The sequence below is a fragment of the Arvicola amphibius genome, chromosome 12, assembly GCF_903992535.2.
Source record: "Arvicola amphibius chromosome 12, mArvAmp1.2, whole genome shotgun sequence".
NCBI lineage: Eukaryota > Metazoa > Chordata > Mammalia > Rodentia > Cricetidae > Arvicola > Arvicola amphibius.
This window is the reverse complement of record NC_052058.2, coordinates 157,449,095-157,467,795: the sequence shown is the minus strand read 5'-3', so window position 1 is coordinate 157,467,795 and position 18,701 is coordinate 157,449,095. Positions and strand designations below refer to the sequence as shown.

General features: G+C 44.3%; 2 long non-coding RNA genes across 2 annotated transcripts in view; one reads left to right on the top strand and one right to left on the bottom strand.

Annotated features, from left to right (window-relative positions):
* The window catches only part of LOC119802569, a 21,972-nt gene extending 10,975 nt beyond the window's left edge, over positions 1 to 10,997 (top strand). Inside the window, exon 3 of the long non-coding RNA XR_005283469.1 lies at positions 10,766 to 10,997. This is a non-coding gene — a long non-coding RNA (uncharacterized LOC119802569). The remainder of the gene's footprint in view (positions 1 to 10,765) is intronic.
* LOC119802567 lies at positions 9,238 to 18,701 on the bottom strand. The gene is made up of 3 exons (XR_005283468.1): positions 18,572 to 18,701; positions 12,020 to 12,255; positions 9,238 to 9,692 (listed from the first exon to the last, which is right to left on the bottom strand). It is a non-coding gene; the product is annotated as an uncharacterized LOC119802567 (long non-coding RNA).

Below are 18,701 nucleotides of genomic sequence, written 5' to 3'. Positions count from 1 at the left end.
TAATAACAAAACTCTTCTAGAGCCTTCCAGGGTGAGAACTGTAATCAACAGGCTTCTTGACATCCCCAGTGCTCTGACTGTCCCCTACCCTGGTCTGGTTGACACCTTGCTTTCTCCGCGTAGCCACCATTTTCCCTAAACCCCTCAAGGCTGTGTTCTAGCTCACACCAAGTATGTCTCCAGGTTAGAAATATATTTAAATCTTCTTGCTACTGTTTTGAACTCTTTGTCCCCCGGTCTCTCTCAAAACTGTTCAGTTTACCCAGGTGCCTGCAATTGTCCACTCTCTGTCCCCCACCCCCGCTCCAGTCGCTCATCCTTCTCTTGAATCAAAGGCTTTGCTTGGGAGCCCTAGGCGTCCCCTCATCCTGTTTCGTAGTCTCTGGGTAGCTTCACCAGACAGACAGACAGACAGACTCTAAAGCCGTGGCCTCTCTGCTCTCTGTCTTGTTCACCTCTTACCACTACAGATGTCGACTCCCAGGGTCACAGCCCAGACTTGGTCACTGATGGTGCTTCCAACCTGATTTCACACATTCTACTCTGACAAGCACCTTATCGGAGCTTCTGGTCTGTGAACCCCATCATTTCTCTACGAATGATCCCTCAGCTCTGTCCTCACAGCCTTCCTCGCCTATTTTAAAGACCCTTTCTCTACAATTATCTTTGAATCTTGGCTCCCCTCTCTCATTGTTAATACAAGAACGTCAGCATTCCTTGGGCCAGCTCGCTGCCCTCCTGGTCTACAGTCAAGCTGGATGGAGCACAGTGGGTTGATTTCTCTTTAAATTTCTCACAAAGCTCAGGTAAACACTGCCTAGGAAACCAACCAAACTTCGTTAGAAAATTCATTTCTTTCTTAGCTGCCTTAAACTTCCCACATCTGTCCTCTTCCCTTCTTTTCATTCAGGCAAAGGCCTTGACTCACACGTCACTGAGCAAATGTGTTATCAGAGCTGGACTCCTCCAGTCCTCCCAAGCAGAATGTATACACGTCTAGGTTTTTTGTTTTTGTTTTTGTTTGTTCTTTTTGCTAAAGTAGAAGAAATACAGCTTTCCCACCAGCGATTAACCCCTTCACTCCTTAGCTTTGTTCCCTCTGTCTCTCTTAGAAAATGTGTTATTGTTCTGACAGTTTGTTGTATGTTTGCAGTTCGAAGAGCACAGTCTGCTAATGCCTACAGCCCCTATTCCTTTCCCTTCCTGGACTCCATGCCAAATCTCAGGAGTTTCTCTTGATTTCTCCCTTCTGCACTTCTTCAAACATACCCCTAAGTCCACGAGCTCTGCTTCTGCTATAAGCTGTTGTCGGAACCCTGGCCTTCAGTTCTAAGTCACTATCCTCTTTCCTCTGAGCTGGAATGGTCGTCAGCTGGCACACCCTGTTACCTCTGCTCATGTGCCCTGTCATGCAGTCTCTACCTGACAGCCTGCCACTCTCACAAAATCCCACAACAGAGCATGTGATTTCCCCCAAATGCATGAGCTGACAGTTGTCCACTCTGGTTCCTGTCTAATTCTACTACCATCTGAGGACACAGAACACAGAGCAGCTTTCTCGGATGGACCTAAATCCCTTCTCACCACCTGCTGTCTTTCGTTCTTTCATTCTCAACTCCAATACATTATTTAGGGAGCGAGGCCCTAACCCCACATCTTAAGTGTTCTTCAAGCGTGACTTTCATCAACACTGTTTATCCCCAACAGCCACGTTTGTTTGCTTACTTGTCCTCAGCAGTGAGTTCTTTATTTCTCTTGACCACCCTTGCACTCCCAGGAGTCAGAGCAATGCTTAAGAGAAAGCACGTGTGCAAACAGCATCTGTTGAATAAGTGAATGGCTATAAAACCAAGTGTTGTTCTTTGAGTGCACTGTCCCACTTGATCATGGTGGCTGTCTCACAAGGCATTACTATGATTGTTTGCTTCTGAAAAGTGAGGTGGAGAGGGCTTATTTCATCAAGAGACATATAACTAGTGTGGGCTCCATTCATTTTTTTTTTTCAGGTGTATGTAACAAGATGCTACAGCTTAGGTGGCTTAAATAGTAAGAATTTATTTTCTTATAGTGATATTTAAAAGTTCAAAATCAAAGTCTAATTCCATTTCTAAAACAGGTCTTTTTACTGGCTTTACTACCTTATTGCTGTGCTATCACATGGCCTGTGTGTGTGTGTGTGTGCGTGAGCGCATGCACCCATGCATGAGAGGGTGGGAAGACAGAGACACAAATAATCTTTCTAATGTCTCTTATTAAAGGGACATTAGGACATTAATCATATAAAATTAGACCCCTACCCTCATAACTCAATTTAACCTTAGTTACATCCTTAGAGGCACTACCTCCAATCACAGCTACCATTTCCCTCGAAGGACCCTCAGCCTTGCAGCCTGACCCCACAGAGATGGACACCTCTCTGTCTGGAAGTTCTCAGGAATGGAATGTGTCTACTTCTGATCAATGGACAGCTGAAAATAGCCTAAATACAAATAGCAACAGCTCAGCATTGGCGATACCTTCATGTTCCATGGTTACCCTGGTTCTCCTGTGTGCATGCCAAACCGTCATCCCTCCATATCTGTACATTCCACACTCGATTCAACAGCAGATGGGAAATTGTTTTATTTTGTTTGAGACAAGGTTGCTCTGTAGCTTTGGGGCCTGTCCTGGAACTAGCTCTTGTAGATCAGGCTGGCCTCAAACTCACAGAGATCTGCCTGCTTCTGCCTCCAGAGTGCTGGGATTAAAGGCGTGCGCCACCACCACCTGGCTCCGAATGGGAAATTTGTAAAACTCACATGTGTCTTGAACAATATAGAGATACTTTCCTGTTATTTCCTCAAAACTAGTATAGCAACTATTTACCTGACATTTGCATTATTATATTTAGCATCATAAATACCTAAAAGAGAGAGTTTAAATGATGTAGGAGGATGTGCATGAACTATAGGGAAATATACGCCTTTTATATAAACAACTTAAGTGTCTGTGATAGTGATATCCCTGGAGGCTTGTGGCCAGTGCCTCATGGATATTGAGGGATGAGTATAATCATTCTTGCAGTTAGGAAGTAGCCACGCTGGGATTGGAACCATGGGATTGTGTTGTACAGTCTGTGCTCTGAACCATGAATGGCAGCATAGGTTTCTCCTGATGCCTGCATTCGCCTTGCCTCTCCTACAGTCTCAAGCGCTGAAAGATGAGGCCCTCCTGGAGCTCAGAGAGAGGAAGCTCAGTTACTCTTGGGAGGATGGGGCATCAGAGAGTGCCATTCTTGGAACAGAGGCAGCATCAGGAACCCGGGATGTCCAGTCACCACTGAAGAGGGCTGGGGATGACCTCTTGCCCAAGGCTCCTCATCAGCCTATGCTTTTCTCTCCTCTTGTGACACTCACGACTGCCTGGAAGTATGAACTCAGCGATCTCCTCCAGGGTCAATGAGTTCTTCTAGGACAGGGATATTGTCAGGTTAGGTGACTGTCCTGGTGTTAAATCAGCTGTCCATTTGTAAGACAAATACCCGGGAAAGTCAACTTAAAGGAAGAAGTTTGGTACTGGTTCATGGCTTCCCACATTTCAGCCCTCGACCACTAAGCTCCACTGACTGTGGACTTACGAGGAGGCAGAATCATGGTGGCAAATGTGCAGGAAAGCCAAGCAGCTCGTCTCCCTGAGGACAGAAAGCAGAGAGAGAAAGTGGGGAGACAAGATGTTCTCCAAGACCACAGCATCACCTAGGTCCTGTTTCTTAAAGTTTCATCTCCTCCCAGTGGCACTACAAGCTGGGGAAACAAACTTCCATCACATGAGCATTTAGTGGCATCTAGATCCAAACTCTAAAAGTCAGTCAGGAGACAGCAGAAAGCAGCAGGAACAGGCTGGCTCGTCATCTCCACTATTATGATCCTGAGCCCTAAGCCAATGGATGCATTAATTGACAACATGCTCATGAGTGAGAGTTCAGAACAGGCCAGGAGATACTACAGTAGGCTCTTCGATGGTGAATTTTTTAGTATTTCTAATCTTTTACCTTCTGTATATTTTTCCTTGGTATGAGGGCCCCCAAAACTCGGATAATCCAAGTTGGATGCGTGGCCTGTGTATGTAGGAAGGAACTGGGGGAGGAAAGAATGTAATATAAAGAAAAGAAGGGAGAAAGGAAGAAAAAGAGGGAAAAAAGAAAAAGAAAAAACCTAAATTACTTGAGGTGGTTGGAATTTTTCTCAGCCCCCAGACACTGACATTCTGAATCCATCAATCCATGTGTTTTCCTGAAACCCTTTTAACCAGAAAAACACACATACCACAAACAAATCTTCTAAACTGATTGTACGTGTGTGACAGCACCTACCACAAACACTGAGTAGCATTAGAACAATTTGGGAGTTAAAAAAAATAATCCTAGTAATTCTCCTACAAGTCGCTGGACACAGAGAAACACCTCAGACAGAAGTGGCTTCCGGGATGCCCTTGTGTGCCTTTGGGAAAACCCGAGAACTGGGGGACTCATTCCTCAGCCTGCAGCATCTCCCAGGCGGCGTAGGTGGCACCGTGTTGGTGGGGGCAGAGAAGCAGAGTTTCTCATCTTTCAGCACAGTGGGAGAAGGTCAGTGGCAGTCTGGACAGGTCTGTGTGTTATTAAACTATTAAAGCAAATGAGTTGTCAGAGCAAAGATAGGAACCATGGTCTTGGTCACTGAGTCACCTAAAGGATGAATCTCCTGCAGATACTATCTGACCTAGACTGGGTCAAAGCCTTCAGCGATTTTCCCCCCCCCACACCCTCCCTTCTTCTCTCCATCTCTTCCCCCTCCTCCACTTTCACACACTCCCCACCCAAGACTTCCCTTGGAATGTTCTTTCTCACACTCTGATAAAGGTCTGTGGGTCAAACTTGCTTTGATTCTTGGAATACCTTTGCCTTTTCCTCCTATTTTTTTTTAAATGAGTCTTGGTATTCAGATTTAAGGGGAAAAAAACTAGAAGTTATAAACTTGAGCCTATATGGAAATTAAACTATTGAGTGGTGGGAAAGAGGAGACTGAGTTATCCTGTTTATCTTTCAGTCCGCGTGACCCTCAAAGCACTGGAGTGTCAGCCTTTGTGTCCCAAGCCACCTCTACAGCTGTCCCCTCACACTCATTAGGACTCCTCTAGAACCGAGGCTTCTAGCACACACAGACAGACAGGGAAAGGGAAGAGCCTCTTTGGCGCTGGACCTTAAGTGGTTTCTCTGATTTTTTAATGTTAACCATTATCAATCCATCTAATTTTTAATTTTTGAGTGCTGCATATTCGACAGAGGATTGGAATGTTTTATTTTCTGGGTTTGGCTCCTAAATTCTCTGCCCCCTTTTTTTTTCTGGAAAAAGAGAATTGGAAACACTTCAAAGCAAGTTTTGGAGGAATTGTCTAAGCTCTCTAAAGATCGGGGTGGGTAAAATGAGCAAGTTCTCTGCTTAGTTCCTTGCCTCCCATCCCAGGAGTAACAAAATGGATGGTCTCCATCTACAGTCCCACAGAGTGTTCCTGCATAGCCCACTCCCAGGAAAGTCAGATTAAGGGACCTTCTCACACTGTCCGTCCGTTCGTTCCTCCCTCCCTCCCTCCCTCCTTTCCTCCTTCCCTCTCTCCCTCTTCCCTCCCTCCCTCCTTCACTTACACATGTACATACTCATTTATTTATGCTGTCTCTTGCTAAAAAATAAATTGTTTCTATCTCTATGTCAGGCATGACAGCGATTGTGGGTCTTCAAATACAGGCTCCCTTCTTGGTCTCTCGCTTTTAGTCACTTGACAGGAACACTGCAATAAAGGAATGCAGCGCAGATCTCAAAGTTATCTTTTTCTTGCAGTTGTCCCCGGGCTAGCCAGTGCCTAATTGAGGGAAAACCGGTTTCCTCTCTACTGTGTGTCAGGATCCTTGTTGACACCTGTGCTTGTTTTAGACTCTTCTGAAAGCAGTGAGGGTCCTGAGGCTTCCAGGATTTGCAGACCCAGCTGACGGATTGCAGCAAACCTCTTAGGAGATATGACCATAGGACCTGTGTATGGTAGTGAGACACCCAGACCTGGCTAGACCTGTGTAGATGAATGCACAACCAATCCGATCAAGAGTAAGAGATTCACCTCACAGAATAATTTAACCAAGGAAAGTGTCCCAGTATTTTTTGCAACAGGGAAGCATTCCTGGTATATTTATGTGCTTTGTAGAATGCTAAGACGGCATTTAGATATCATGTACAGTGTTTGAAGATAATGTAGCTCGTGCGATGACTTGAGCCATTGCCCCATTTCAAATAGAGTTCATTTCAGAAATGCCGTGAGGAAAGACTTAGTTTGGCTCGTGGTTCAAAGGGTTACAGTCTACTATAGCACAGCAGGCATAGAAAAGTGAACCAGGCTGTGATGGTAGGGGCATGTGGCTGTGCCTAGTCACACATAACAGTGGACCAGGAATCTGGCAATAGCACGAACTAGGGCAGGGGAAAAAAAGGCCCCACTTCAAAGACCTGCTCTTGGTATACAACATGCCTATAGAGAGAAGTCAGAAGGTAACTTTGGTGCTGGTCCTCTGGGGCCTTCCTCCATCTTTTGTTTGAGACAGGGTTTCTCATTGGCCTGGAGCATTTCCATGTAAGTCAGGCTAGTTGACCTGTTACCTTCCAGGGTTCTTCCTGTCTTTGTCTCCCGTCTCTCCATTGCTGGGACTGCAGGCATCACTTTTCACATGGGTTCTGTGCCTCTGAATTCAGCTGCTTATGCTTTGTGAGGGTGAGTGCTTTACTGACTGAATTAGGTCCCCAGCCCTGAGAAGTCCACGTCTTTAATATGATGCTTGAACCCTGGTGTCTAACAGTCCTGAGGTTATTTTGAAATTATATGAAAGAATAAAGTTACCTTTTCTTTATGGGCAGGTTTTGCATTGAGTTTTTACTATTTCCATAGCAAGATCCCTGACGCCTTCTCTTTACCAAGTGGCTGCTTCATCAGTTACCAAAAGCTCTGGTTTCTTCCCCCAAGACCTCAAATCCTACATGTCTTCATTTCAATATCGTTAAGGTTCTGTAAAACACTTGCTTGAATGATCAAAACCTTAGTCTCTTGGCTTCCTCTTCTCCCTGCCCCACCCTGTCTCCCATATCAGAAGCTGCCCAAATAATCCTCAGAGAGTATAATACTGGAGATACTACTGTATCCTCTCAGGCTTTCACAGACTCGCCATTCCCTGCAGAAGTAAGTTCGAGTTTCTTGGTCTGGCCGTCCATCCCCTCTACCGTCCAGCTGTCGTCTCTCCCTTTCCCACATCTAGTTTCTGCCACCGCACGCAGTTTGCCCTTGAGGATGATGGATTCTCGTCAGGCACTCACATCCTCGGAGCAAGTTTGACGTAAACCTCAAGTGAACACGCCGCCACACAGCCCCGATCTTCCAGTTCCCCAGGCCAAGCGGCGTCTTGTACATTTGAATGAGACGTCTTCCCTAACTCGTTACAGGAAACCAGGTCCGTACTCTCCGAACCCTCCCACAGCAGTTGGCAAGTTTCCACACCTAAGTGCTGGACAGGGACTAGAACTAAATTTCAGTGTTTCTGTCCCCAGCCTGAGCTCTTCCAGGGGCCTCCTACACGCGCCACCTTGGGCTAACATAGGTGACTTTATTTCCTCACCAGTTGTTGATTTACCAAGGGACACACGACCATTGGGTTCCAGCCATTGCCGTGTAAGGAGTGGAATAGAGACTAGTAGAATTTTCTTATTCCTAACTAACTTCTCTTTCCATCTCTCCTGGATGTGACTGTAAAAAGCCTTTGTTCCTGCGTCGACTCCCATCTTGCCCCAAGCCTGTGGGTAGAGCCCCGACACATGCCAGGCAAGTTCAGCAAAGCAACATGGAGACTTAAGTCACCCTCACCTGGAGTCACCCTGCTCTTGGATTTCTTGCTGTGAAGGATCCTTTATCCCCGCACTCCTGTTTGGCCTTCAAGTCTCTTGTGTGTGGAGGTATCTTAGCGGAAACACCAGGAAACTGTGATGTGTATGTGGGGTAGTGGAGATGCTTGAGGCTCAGTCCTCTTTCTAACACTCCAAACTGGGAATTTGATCCTTTGGCGTTTGGGATTCTTCCCAGTCTAAAGAAGCCCATGAGTCTGATCACGCTCAGTGTGTCTGGGAAAGGCAGCGAGGAGCTGGAATCACTCGGTGCATGGCGGATTCCGAACGCCCACCATCGGTATTCTACCTATGTCAATGCTACAAACACTGTTGCAAAGTATTCTTTACACAAAACATTTTGTTATTGGTTCCTTTTCTTTTCTTGTCAGAGAGGAATTGGGGCATATCAAAGGTAAATTCTTAGATCAAAAATAGCAACCGTTGAGTGAACTTCATTTCCCTAAAGCTCAGAGATCACTGAGCAGGGCTGGGCAGGGGATAAAAGGCATAATAATAAAACTCTGGACTGGAAGTGGGTTTGGAGGGCTGCTACTAAGATGAGAATTCGCCTTGAAGTCAGCAATCAATTCTTCAAAGAATAGTCTAGCAAATCAAAGACTTGTCATTTGTTTGTTTTTAATTTTCCTACAGAAAGGTTCTTAAGGATTTAGCAGCACAATTCTACAGCATTATCAAGAAAAAAATAGAGCTGCCACTTTTTGTCTTAAAGGACAGTTTGGCTTAGATAGCCTGACTTTACTAATAAGCTCTTGACAACAGCCAAAGCCTCTTACCCTTGGGGGATGAGTTCTAAGCCACTTAGTAAATGCCCGAAAACCCAGATACTACCCAAACCCTTGTATACTCTCTCTTTTTTTTGCTGTATGTACATGATTATAATAAAGTTTATTTTATAAATTAGACACATAGGAGAATAGTAACAATTAATAACCACATAGTATGATTATAACAACAATTTATATGAGTCGGGCTCTCACTTTCTCTCAGAATAGCTTTTTATATGTTCACCTTTCCATTTAAAGGGACTGTTTTACAGCCTCTCTTGGTCATATCTAAGTGGCCAGCCCACTACTTGCATTTTGGGACCAGATCATTATTCCTTGTTTGCGTATGTGTTGATGACCATTACTGAATTAGATACGGGTTCCTTGACTACAACTACTAGGCCTACTGCAACAGTTGCCCTGGTAACTGAGATAGATGCTAAGTGATTCAGGGGATTGGTAGCGTATATGGCGTGGATGCAAGGACAGAATCCACGTCCCAGACAGGGTCGAGTGGTCCAGCACAAGATTTCATCAGATGTCTCTAAAATAGTAAGCAACTATAAATTAAAATGTGTACTTATTTCTAAAATGTGTTGCCTATTTCTATGATTTTCCATTTAATATTTTCAGACTTTGGTAATCATGAATAACTAAAGCCCCAGAGAATGGTAGCATGGCTCAAGAGAGGCCACTGTATATTGTGATGTTGTCAAAGTCACTTAGGTAGTTTAGACTTCACAGATTTCCTGTATTGGAACCAAATGAATTTCATTTTTACATATAACAAGAAAATATCTTATCACCATGCATGGTACCACATGGATAGAAAGAACCCATTTTCCCATTTTTATCATCAGCATAAGCTGCAAAACACCCTGCTGTGTGCTTTGGCAGAGGAGAGGACTGCTCAGCTGTAGAGTCCGTCTCACTCTGGGCATGCGCAGTTGGTCGGTGTGCTCCAGCCAGCCTTCTAAAGAAACAAAATAAATGCTTGTTTAGTGCAGGAAAAGAACGAGAACCCAGCATCCCAGGCACCAGGAGAGCTTGAGATCGTGCCCACAGTTACCTGGGACTTCCATCTTCATAGCTGAGGATTACACCATGATTTCCCATCAGGCAAGGACAGTAATCTGAGTAACTGCTTAGAGAGCTCACAGAATCTAGGGGATAAATGTCCTCACTAATTTTAGTTCACTGAATCCCGGATAAGAAAGTCACCGCTCCTTGAAGGAAGTTCCTACCTGCAGCTGCTGGTGTCAGTACTGGAATCTCCTAGCAGGATGACCTTCAGTGCCTTTGCCTTATGACAGGGTTCTCAGGACTGTCACCCTCCCTGAGCCCAGGGACAGAGCTGCAGAGTGCCCCACTGTTGGATCCCAGCTGCTCAGCTCCAGAAGAATCACACAGAAACTATATTATTTAAAACACTGTTTGGGCCATTAGCTCTAACTTCTTATTTTCTAACTCTTACATCTTAATTTAACCCATCTACATTAATCTGTGTATCACCACGAGGTCACGGCCTACCAGCAAAATTTCAGCGCGTCTGTCTCTGGTGGATCCATGGCTTCTCCATGACTCTGCCCTTCTTTCCTCCCAGCATTCAGTTTAGTTTTTCCCACTTAGCTCTGTTCCCCTATACCTCTGCTATAGGCCCAAAGCAGTTCCTTTATTAACCAGTGATATTAACAGCATACAGAGGGAATCCCACACCCCACTTGCCTTCCTATGGTAAGTCCGGGCTCCCAGGAAGGCATTTCCTCCTGTACTGGGGCAGCAGCCCCAGAAGGGCCTCTCTCATGTCAGAACAGCTCTTTCCAGGGTTCTTTGCCATTTTGACATGAAAATAACTCTCCTGATTATTTGGGCAATTTCCCTAATCCATGAGCCTAGGGCAGCAGGAACCAGGTGCTGGGGGACTGTAATAAAGCATGGTGCTTCTGGAGATGCAAAAGCAGCTACACCACTCGTGGGCATGCACCAGAAAGACTGTTAAGTACAACGATACTGGCAAGATCATATTTGTGGCTTGTCTGTTCACAGTGATAAAGAAATGGAGGCAATCCAGAAGTTCGTCAACAGATGAACGCGTAATGAAAATGCGGCACATACAAATGATGAAATTTATGCAGCTGCGAAGAAAAATGGGATTGGAAAATTTGCAGGAAAATGGATGGATCTGGAAATGATTATATTCAGTGAGGTTACTCGGACTCAGAAAGATAATGCGTATTATCTCTCATATGTGGACCACAAATTTTAATGCTTTTATGCATGTCTGCCATTATATATTACATAATATATAAATATGTAAATATATTTAGAAGTAGCTGTGCTTATTGATCACGAAACTAGAAAAAGGACTGCAAAGGGGTAAATGAGGTTTTGAAGGGTGTGGGTGGTAAAAGAACACGCATGACATGAAACACATGTGACACGAAACAGTGTGACATGAAAGACATGCACCATGAAACACGTGTGACCCGAGACACATGTGACACAAAACACATGTGGCGTGAGACACGTGTGACATGAGACACGTGTGACATGAGACTCATGTGACGCAAAACGCATGTGGCATGAGACACATGTGACATAAAACACGTGTAACAGGAAAGCCTAAAGGCAGCTGAGGGGGTTGAGGTGGGGCAGGGGAATGCCGAGAAGAAGCAGGAGGAAATCAACAGTCAACAGCAACGCTCAAAATTCCATAGTGGAGCCCAACACTTTGTGTGTTAATATTCACACAAATGTCAACACAGGTTCAGCACAGGTTCAACGCAAAACGAGCTAGTGACATCACAGAACTGGTACGGAAGACTAAAAGTGTAGCTAGTGGCTGCCAAAGCAAGTCGGTTTTTCAGAATTGTCACGTCCCAGTAAAACCCAGAGGCCTCAGATTATCTAAGAGGAGCAGCGACAGTTGTCAAGCCAGGAGCAGTTTCCAATTCAGTGTACTGCTGTCCATGCCAAGGTCATATTGACTAACGACTTCAGACAAAACAGCCAAACATTCTCTGTCACCTCTGCTCAAAATGTCTCCCTGTCCCTTGCCCTGTGACCTCCATCGCCAGTGGTGACAATTATTTGTCTCCGTGCTGGATATACAAGGGTGACACAAGGGTAAGACAAGGTGTTTTCCTCTGTTAGCGTTTGGATAATAATTTATCACATGCTTTTGCTATAGTAAGAGCAATGAGTAGCTAAAATGGAGAATCCGTTGTTGTGCAATCTGTTAATTTTTATATGTTTGCTAATTTAATCAATATAGCCCTCTGAGGCAAGCGCAGGTTATACCTGGTTTCACTCTCGGCGTGCTGGCTACTCAGTTGGTGTCTCTTTCAGGCGTGATCCACTTTTCTCTGTCCCTGCTCCATGCCCGGGAGCCTTAGAGACCGCTGGCCTGGCCGCCTTGCAAGCTCATGCTGGTAGATCCAGGATGTCAGAGGATGAAGGAGCATTATGGGGGCATTTATTCCACGTCTCTTCTTCCCTCTTCCTTGGGAACCAGTTCTTCCAGCAGCTGCATCTCTCTGTGGATTTGACAATAATTCTGGGCCAGCCTTCCCTCCCTGGCAAGCATGTTCACCTGGCATTTTGTCTCCTTTCCCACTCCCAGCCTAGTGACGAGACAGCTTGACTGCTGCATTCTGGGTGGCTCTCATTTCACTCCTCAAGCCTCTCTTCAGCTCTACCAGTAGGATCTTTACTAGAGTCTCCTCACTGGAACCCCTCCAAGGTGAACCACATTCCCTCCAAGTCCCTGACTGATGGGCTCAGTGTACGCTAATATGCATCAGAGATGCAAATCTTAGACGCAAACAGTGTTCAACAGCAGGGTGCTGGGACTGGAAAATGATAGTAAAAAAAATAAAAATTTAAAGGCACAAGAAAGTTATAGAAAATCCTCACAGGGATTCACAGGCTGATAAAAAAAAAGTTTCTCAGAGAAGGGACATTGTGTTAGGCCTTCAAAAATGGTTAGAACATAGACATGAGGATTTGAAGTCGTGTTCCAAATATGAGCAGGAACAGTGAAGACAGAGAGGAAGACCACATCTAGGGGCAGAAGTGGTTCAGGCTCTGAAGTGGAGTACACTTATGGGTGGTGTTGCCCAAATTGCTCCTTTAGAGCCTTATTGGCCCGTGAAACATTATTATCATATTGAAAAAAGTAAGATTGGGTACCTTTGAATAAATGAACTGAGCCAGATAGATTTATTCAGAACTTCTCAGAGCATTCAGGATGCTAATAAGCACATTGAACTAAACTTTATTTTCAAAGATGGCCTGTTACATCTATAAGGAATGTAGGGGGATAATATTTAGGAAATATATATTGTCCAATAAGATTCTATGATACTGGGGGGGTCTTCCTGGTAGAGCAATTCAGAACACAATAGGGCACCCAAATTCAGAGAACATGGGAATGTCTCAAGTCATGGACAAAAGCAATTTAGAATGCAGCCATATATTAAACCATGTTGAATTTATCATTTGGATATGATTTGCAAAGAAACAATGGTGAGACTGTTTAAACAGGGGTTTGGACTTATTTATGTCCTGGACAATATTAGAATCCCAGTGGTAAAATTTTACATAAGTTATATCCTGCTCTTCATAGCTAGCCTTTCAAATTACTTTAGATCTAATATTTTTAACTAATTAAAATGTTATCTATTAATCCATTTGATCATAGATTATATATGCCTTTAGGATCTAGGATCCTTGACTCCTAGATCTCTTGGCTGCACTCTGAAGGAAGAGGTTACAGACAACAAAGAAAAGCAAGACAGAATTCCTGCTCACGAGGTGCTCCGAGCCACTTGACCTTCAACATGAAAATACACACAATCGGAAGATGCTATTTTTATGCAGTTTCCTGAGAGCAAAGCGTGATCTCGAACGTCCAGCACCCGAGGGATGGGAAGCCTGCAGGGAAAGGTTGGTGTATGAGCTTGAAGGATGAGGAGAGCAGAATTTGCCAGACAGAAAAGCAGGCGCATGAACAACACTGAATTCAGGCATCCAGACTCCATACTTAACCACATAAAAGCTTGATTCTTATAAAAAAGAGAGACTCCAGTATTTGCGGGTAAATATAACCATAAATTGAAAACAAAACAATCTTAAGAAAATGCTTTCTAATTTGAGAGAAATTTTTGTAATGTAAAAATCTTGGATGTCTCTTTTGTTCTTGATTACAAGGCTCTTTATAAAGTTAGGGTACCCCAGAGGAGCCCAGTGTTGGCCTCTGGAGACTTCTCAAATTTGACCAAAGAAAATGAGAAACACACAGTTATTTAGACATGTTTCTAATTTTTCAGTTTAGAGGAGTGCCCACAGTATACCGGAAACTGGCAACGCCAGAGCCTGCTCTCCTTCCCGGCAGTTTTAGCTCGATCTGGTCTTCAGTAGGGTTAGAAGGAAGCTCTCCCTTGCTCTGCAGCTTCTGAGTCCCACGAGTGCCACTGTGAAGCCTAGTATTTATTATTGTGCATGTGTTACATTTCTATCTTACAGCTTCGTATATTTGTATTTGGTGAGACGCTGGCATATATTTTTAAACACTTAGAATGGGACATCTCTAATAAAACGAGAGATTTCTCAAAGTTTTAATGTATTTATTTGCTTTTATTACATGTTTGAAAGACTTTATAGTCTTAGCGGGTCATCTTGTTCCTTTTTTATTTAACTATAGAATCTGTTGTGGTCTTTTTTTAAAAACTACATAAGGTTTTAAATACAACATTGTAAGGAAGAAATCAGCTTCTGCCCTTCAGACACTAATGAATATAAATATGGAGAGATGTCAGTAATAGTGGCTTAATACATATTTGTTGCTTAAATAAGTTGGTGATGACATGGAGATTAGAGGAGGAGACATGATCGTAAAATTTAAATGTGCAATTTCCCCCAAAGTCAATACTAAGAGAAGCATTCTCACTTACAGACCACATCAATAAAAACATCTGAGGGCTGACTACAGACCTGAGTTAATTTATTCTTATCAATTTTGAATAATATATTTAGCATTAATAACATAACAATTTGATCCATTCATTCAATAACTTCTGAAACATTTAACAAGCACCCATAATAGCTATAATGATTACTAATAACTGTAGATGATATAAATGTAGAACTTCCTTAGTCCTGAGTATTGTGCTGAGTGATTTATCTTGATGACTCCCTGAAACAACCCTTGGTTAGCCCCAAGTACTCAGGAGAAAAGTAAGTCACAGAGAGTCACATTCTTTACTAATGTCCCCCTACAAGCAAATACATTCTAAATTGTTTCCAAGTCAGTTTGAGTCTAGAGCTCCACGTCCTTCTGCAGTTTAGGTCCTCACAGCAAATCCTGTGGGTGCCTAAAGATCGTTAAAACATGGCCTGCTTTCCCCCCACCCTCCATGTCACAGACTCAGACTCGAAGAGGGTGTCACTCGACGCTCTGATCACAGATGAGAAACCAAGGACAGTGAGCTAAGGAAGTCCGAGCCAGGAGTTTTACTTGAGGGCACGCCTCCTTTCTGTCTCAGGCGGGTTTCAAAGGCCCCCATCCACTTTCTGATCTCTCCTTCTAGCCTCCTCGTTTACTGTGTGGATCTGACATGCACACTTACTGAGCACACTACTAGCTCTACATAACGTTATCGAAATCACCAAAGGAGTAAGGAAGGATGTGGAAATGACTTCTATTTAAGCTATGTTTAAATGTTACATTAAAACACGAACATCGCGCGTCTTTATGGGTACTGTGGGATTTCAATACGTACGTAGACTGTACAGTGTTTTATTTGAACAAGGAACTAGATCTCTTCAGAAGCATTCTGATGGATAACTTCCTCACAGACTAACTTGCTGAAGCTGAGTAAGGATCTTGGCCTCGAACAAAATAAGCCCTAAATTGAGTTTCACAGTTTAGAGGTAGCATTGAGTCTCTCGTGGTCCTGTGGCTCTGGTTTCCAATCGTCCCTCGTTCTCATTTCGTCTTCTACTTCAAGGCCATTCAACAAGTCCTTAGGAGCGCATGCGCAACTGGGAAAAGGAAGCCGGTGCCCACAGGAGGACGGTGAGAGTTGGAAGAGCTTACTCAGCTCCTTATTGGAAGACCAGCAAAGGAGGGGCGTGGAGACAGTACAGAGACTCTCAGCTGTGAGGCAGGCCATCCCATGCTACGAGGCAGCAGAAGTCTCAACCGTTCTGTCTACTAGAGTAGAGCTCGGAATCCTGAGTGAACACTTTAACCTCTGTAGTGTGAGCTGAAGACCCTCCCACTTCAAACCTCCTCAGTGCCCCACGTGCAAAATGGAGGAAGTCTTAGCCCCTCGCTACAGGTTGAATGCTTATCCCCAAGTCCCTTATTCTCGTTGGAATAAATAGGGCCATTATGAGGTAGTCACGTCATGAAGTAAATTAATATTATGGAGGAACAGGACTTTTACGGTAAGATTGCGTGTGGCATGAAAGGGAGGCTGTTGGGTTTGTTCTTGCATCCCCACGAGGTCTCCACTATAGTAGCACAGACTCCATCTGAGATTTCTCGGTCGCTAGACTCATGAGCAAAATGAGTTTCTGTTTATTATGAGTTATCCAGTCTGTGGTGCTCGTGTGACAGACTAACACATCTCTCTTTCTCTATTTATCTTGAAGACTATATGCCGTAAAATATACTCCACACCACCGAGCATAATATATACAGTTAAGGAATACGCCCATAATCTTTACAGCTGAATACTAGCTCCGCTCCTTTATTCCTGCAGTTTTCTCATTCATACAGTGGTCACTCTCTTCTCATTCCTATCGCAGTGCCAGTCTACAGACCCAGCAAGATGGTGCATGTTAAAGCCCTGCCCGGAACCTGGGATGTATCGCAACGGTAAAGCTTTAGGCCTGCTCCGTTTGAGCAAGGTACTGTATCGTCTCTAATCTCCAGTACTTCAAAGGGGGTCGGCAATAAAATGAAACTCCCAGGTCTCTACTGTTTGAGTTTCGGTTCAAATCCCATAGCCTCAGGGAAGCTTTCAGACCTGACATAACAATCCATGATTCGCTCTTCCACATTTTTTTTTTCTAGCTCATGTCTGTTCGCTGACCTATGTATGCTACATTTCAATGTTCCTCATATTGGATTTGTTTTAGGTCCATGACATTGAATGCCCCGCACCCTGAGGGTGGGGGTCATTTGTTGGCTGACTCCCACAGCCCCAGAAATCTTCTACTGAGTGGATGGGCTGTAAGCTTGCAGGCCTCACCCTGAGTGCACTGTTAACTCCTCAATTGCAGTGCCCATAAAAATGTTTGAAAAGGCAGCGAGGAGGGGACTGGGTTCCCCCCCTGGGGGAGGCGGGGGGAGATGGACAAGTACAGCAGAAGAAAAGAGCAAACATTATGCTCAGCATGAGAACACCTGCTGTGTACACAGCACGTTGCTCTCGAAGGTCAAAGTTCTCTACGAATCCATCACGTTGCTGTCTGTCCAGCTATCACACAGACGACCTGAGAGCCAAGTGTCTTCTCCCTGACAAACCTGGGAAGTATCTAAAACCAAGTCATATTTAAACCCTGGACCCTTAGTATTGAGAACTATTGTCTGTTAGCTCTATGGGTAGATGACAACAGCGTCTGGAACTAGCTGAGAGAGGGATGGATTCTTAGGCCCTTCATGCCTCCGTTTCTCTTTATGACTGATGGGAGGAAGAGTTGTTCTCTGAGGTTCTACTTTGGAAATGACAGCTATTAGGAAAAAATGAGCAACGGATGTCAAAGTGAGCCGAGGCGGTGCTGGAGGATAACACTTCCAAACACGACCTTTTTGCATAGTGGATTAAGCTCAGCTAGTGTTTATCAGCCACTCTCTGCCTGTAAAGAACTGTTACAAGTCACTTTCTGTGCGCTCATCTCTCCAACCCTTAAACCAACCCCAGAAGCCCTGACTGTATAGGAGAGGCTGCTGAACAGAGAAAGGTTAGAATAAAAGCCATATAGCTTGTAAGTAGCAGGTCCTGGCATAGTATATGGGATGTAGGTATGGGATCATGTGACCTAGAAACAGTGGCAATGAGACCATGTCACACAGACGTAAGGCAGGCAAAGCTGCTTTAGTGGGAGAACAAAGGAGTTGATCAGGCCGCTCCACTCAACAGAGGCAGCAGCAAGCTTGGCTTTAATTTTGGGAAAGAGTGGGTTGAAGTTTGAAAATTGTTCATTAGTCCTGGGCACAGCTTCAAAAGATGTTTTCCTTCTTGTGCACAAGTATTCTGGCCTTGTACTTGTGCAAATGGGAAGCGAATTAATCTAGGAACTGCTGAATTCCTCCCGTGTCTAGCATCATTAGTGAAGTCAAAGGACTTTTTTTTTTTTTTTTTTTTTTTTTTTTTTTTTTTTTTTTTACTTTTAAATTTTTTGAGACAGAGCCTTGCTGTGTATCTCCGGCTGTCCTGGAACTCACTCTGTAGACCAGGCTGACCTTGAACTCAAAGATCCTCTTGCCTCTGCCTCCCAAGTGCTGGGTTTAAAGGTGTGCACCACCACCACAAGGCTTAGAACGTTTAATGCTTACATCAAGAATGACTGAGTTGTTCTGTTGCTGGTGCCATCTTGCTTGAACGCCCCACTTCCATGGTTTAATCTGAGAATCATGGTAAGGCTAAGGGACTGGAGGGCTCTATCGAATGTATGAGAAAACACAAGGGACTCACATCAGCTCAGAGGCAATGGGGCCAAGTGAACCTGTATTATAGTCTTGGACAAAGCAGTTCTTAAATGCTCAGTGAGTAGAGTTGAGCAGCCTACAACTCCAAGAAAGGGTCGACATGGTCTGAAAACAGAAAGGTCAAGTCTTACCTCCCAGTTTAGCCTCCACCAGTCCAGGCTCAGTGCCGTCATGTTTCTGTAAAGTAAAAGAACCAAGCACTTTGTTCGCCCAAACCTCAGAAGAGCTTTGTCACCGAAGCACAGGCAGGTAGCTGCTGTC